The sequence below is a fragment of the Helianthus annuus genome, chromosome 10 (assembly GCF_002127325.2).
Source record: "Helianthus annuus cultivar XRQ/B chromosome 10, HanXRQr2.0-SUNRISE, whole genome shotgun sequence".
NCBI lineage: Eukaryota > Viridiplantae > Streptophyta > Magnoliopsida > Asterales > Asteraceae > Helianthus > Helianthus annuus.
In genome coordinates this window covers 94,587,830-94,591,913 of record NC_035442.2, presented here as the reverse complement: position 1 = coordinate 94,591,913, position 4,084 = coordinate 94,587,830, and the positions used below count along the sequence as shown (strand labels likewise).

Below are 4,084 nucleotides of genomic sequence, written 5' to 3'. Positions count from 1 at the left end.
TTGAAATAAAAAATTGATACCCAGATCAATTGAACAATAACAAGTGAATCCAAAATCGTCTGAAGCAATGAACAATTGAAGAACACTACCTTTGGAATTGGAACGAAATCAGTGAAGATTGCTTAATCCAAGCAATAATCAATTGAAGAAGAGTATCAATTGAACTTTATGTATTTATGGATTGAAGAAGAGTCGAGATCGATTTATGAAAAGCGTGGGTGATAATAGAAGCAGGAGAAAATACATGGAATTATTTAATTACTAATTTAACCTTTTAATTAAAACACCAAAGAAGATAAATGAGTGGCTAAGAATTGTTCTCATGGTTCTCATAAAAAATAGATGTTCTCATTTAAACCCTCCTCTATATATATAGTGGTAGGACGAGCAGGAGAAAAACAAACGACACCGGCATGGTTTGAAAATCTACTCCAATGCCTTCATCATACAATATTTATATTACGTTATAAAAATGAGGCATCATGTAATTATGCCGTTCATGGGACAGGTGTGACAGGATCTTATGGTACGGAAAAGGAGTAAAACAACATTCTTATTTCCGTAGCGAGAGCAAGTTCTTCGACCATTAGGCCCGTATCGGCTCTTTTCTCTGCACAAATTGAACTCATCAAGTCTGAGGTACCAAATACATTTTCCTCTAAACAAATAGTAAGCAATATTTCAACCTCATGTTCTAGCATTTTCAAAACCTAAATTAATTATTACTTTGTTATTTGTTAATAAAATATCTCAGGAACAAGAAAGAGGTAAGGGGGAGGCTTCATCTACATTGCATTCACTAATGTCCAAAGAGTCAGAAGCACTATCATCAAACAAAAAATGTCCTAGAACAAACAAAAGGCTATGATGCTGAGTTCATTGGATAAGATAAATTCTCAGTGACTAAACATTATTAAGTTTTAGTTTCCATGATTCTTTTATTGATTGATTAGCTTTGTTTTGGTTCTAACAATGAAACTGAAAACTATGCTAAAATGTTAAATTATACTATTTTTGTGTCCGTTTCAAACAAGCGACTCGTATCAGTCAACAACAGAGATCTAAACCAAAAGGTGAACCATGATGGTAACGAAACAAATGCGATGAATGCAGCAAGCGCAGGATTGGAAGTAGGAAGATATATATAGAAACAGATTATATAAACAACATACATGATGAGGGGTTGTTTATCCATTGTGTTTACAAAAACAATTCCTCTTGTAGTGAATGGGTTGGGTTATTTATTTGTGGTCTTATAGTTAACAACTTAACAAATTCAAGCATAGTGGTATCACCATTTATTTGGGCTGAGAACCAATGTAGAATGACCAATCATAGATGGGCTTTGGTTACATGATCATAAATAGACCCACAAGGAGTCAAAGACCACAAACACGGAACATCCGTAGTCTTTGTTTCTATCTTTTTTTTTAGAAAAAAATATTATGCATGCATATATAATAAATAGTTTTATTAAACTTTATTATTCAACTCAAAATAAAACAATTTTTTTAAATATATACCGAACGAAAAGCTTAAATCTATGTCTCACTCGGCCATTAAAACTATTTCCGGTTTAATCAAACATCTTTTGTATCATTTTCTTTATTTTACTTTTGATATTGAAACAAAGTATAACTTAGAGAATAAAAAAAGACAATAGAAATAGTGAGCAATATATCACATGAGGATTGATAAACTAACAGAAAACGTGTACCGCGTCATGAATTGTAACCCCGCCGTTTTTGAAGCTTAACCGGAAATTTAGATTTTAGTTATGACCTAACTGAACTGAACCTTCTCATGCACACCATTAGAATTACTAACAAGTGTTGTGTTTTCCTTTGCATCGCGAATTTGGTTTTGGTTATAGTGGTAGGATTTAGAGAAAACAGGGGAAAATGTGAGAACGGTTATGGATCGTCAGATAAAAACAATCCATGGACTAGATTGCGCGGTGGCGTTTTCGTAAATAACATCAATTTTATTATGTGGGACGCGCTTCATTAAGGGTAAAAGGGTCTTTTACCGCTGAAATTCAAAACGCCAATAAAAATGATAACACGCCATTTAAAATACACACCACATGTAATTAATGACATAAAATATATTGTAAAAAATATAATATGATATAAATGTGCTAAACGGCTTAACCCTGTTGGATCAGTTCTGTTTAAACATAATGGAAAACATGAAAACATACCTGTCACCGCAGACAGTGCAGTGGAGAATCCAGTGAGAGAAGACGACATGGAGTTCGACATCTTTGTCAAGGTGATCTGGTTCCTCCTTAGGGTGCTGACTGATGATGGTGACTAAGAAAACCGAAAAGGGTATCGGCTGTAGGAGAAGAGGTCGAACGTATTGATGTTATGCTTATGGGGTGTGTCTAATTATGTAACTGTCTAACCCCTTAACCTCCACATAAGTCTCCTTATATAAGCACCCAGGAGGAAACCTAATTAGTTAATAAGGGTAATATGGTCCATCAACAATTACCAACTAATTATTTAATAGGTTATTATATATTTTGATCTATGTTATGTAAATGATTATAATGGCTATAGATTAAATATTAATACATAATATATTTAATCTTACATTCTCCCACTTAGCCGAGTAATCATTTACTATGAGTATTAGATAAGCCTGATCAGGAGTTAACACTCATTTTAGCCTTAAACAAGTACTACAGTAGAGAAATACAGCCGTTGAATCATTATGCGACTCAGGACCCCCATTAATCATACTATAGCCTTAATTTAAAACCTAATCGTCATGATCAAAATACGCATTAGCCCTTTGTTTGATTTGTAACTTTATTTGTCTATATGCCATTATACCGGTTGAACATATTCTAACAGACATACAAAATCAAACTGAGGAAATTTCATTAATCATAAACATAAGCTAGTACAATATGCTTAAATAAGGTCTTTACTAAATCCCATGTTCCGAACATGTTCTTCGTAAACCTTAGGAGGGAGACCTTTAGTCATCGGATCCGCAAGCATATCTTTAGTACTAATATACTCGATACAAAGATTATTTTCCTCAACTCGTTCACGTACGAACAGATATTTTGTATCGAGATATAAACCAGCTCCAGTCAAACTGTTACTGTTCGAGAAACTAACGGCAGCTGAATTATCATAGTAAAGTTTCAATGGTCTAGAAATGGAATTAACAATTTTGAGTCCAGTGACCAGATTTCTAAGCAACATTCCATGACAGGTTGCGTTATAAACAACAATGTACTCTGCCATCATTGTGGAAGTTGTGGTCAACTGTTGTTTATGACTCTTCCATGAGATAGGGCCGCCTGCTAACATAAAGATATAGCCCAAAGTGGATTTCTTGTCATCTTTGCATTTGGCAAAGTCAGAATCAGAATAGCCCACCACTTCTAAATGATCACTTCTTCTATAAGTCAGTTTATAGTCTTTCGTCCCTTGCAGATATCGAAGTACCTTCTTAGCTGCTTTCCAGTGATCTAGGCCAGGATTAGTCTAATAACGGCCTAGCATTCCAGCGATATCTGGACGAGTACAGACTTGAGCATACATCAAGCTCCCGACTACTGACGCGTAAGGTATCTGGCTCATTTGCTCCTTCTCAACCTCTGTTGTCGGACACTGGAATGAACCGAAAACATCTCCTTTAACTACTGGAGCGACGGAGGGTTTGCACTGTTGCATGTTGTAACGTGTAAGGACACGATCTATGTAAGCCCTTTGGGACAATCCTAAGATCCCTTTGTGTCTATCTCGGTGAATTTCGATGCCAATGACGTAAGAAGCATCTCCGAGATCCTTCATGTCGAAGTTATGCGAGAGTAACCGCTTCGACTCATGCAACATGTCTAAACTATTACTTGCCAATAGAATATCATCTACATAAAGGACAAGTATAGTAAAGTTGCTCCCACTCATCTTGAGGTAGGTGCATTGATCCACTTGATTCTTTATAAAACCTTGCTTCTTCATGACTTCATCAAACTTGAGGTACCACTGACGTGATGCTTGTTTTAACCCGTAAATGGATTTCTTCAACTTACAGACTAGATGCTCCTGACCTTCAGGTT

General features: G+C 35.5%; 1 long non-coding RNA gene across 1 annotated transcript; it reads left to right on the top strand.

Annotated features, from left to right (window-relative positions):
* The first annotated feature begins 375 nt into the window (after window positions 1-375).
* Window positions 376-947, top strand: LOC110882153. The gene is made up of 3 exons (XR_002560003.2): window positions 376-416; window positions 509-639; window positions 755-947. It is a non-coding gene; the product is annotated as an uncharacterized LOC110882153 (long non-coding RNA).
* The last annotated feature ends 3,137 nt before the right edge of the window (window positions 948-4,084 follow it).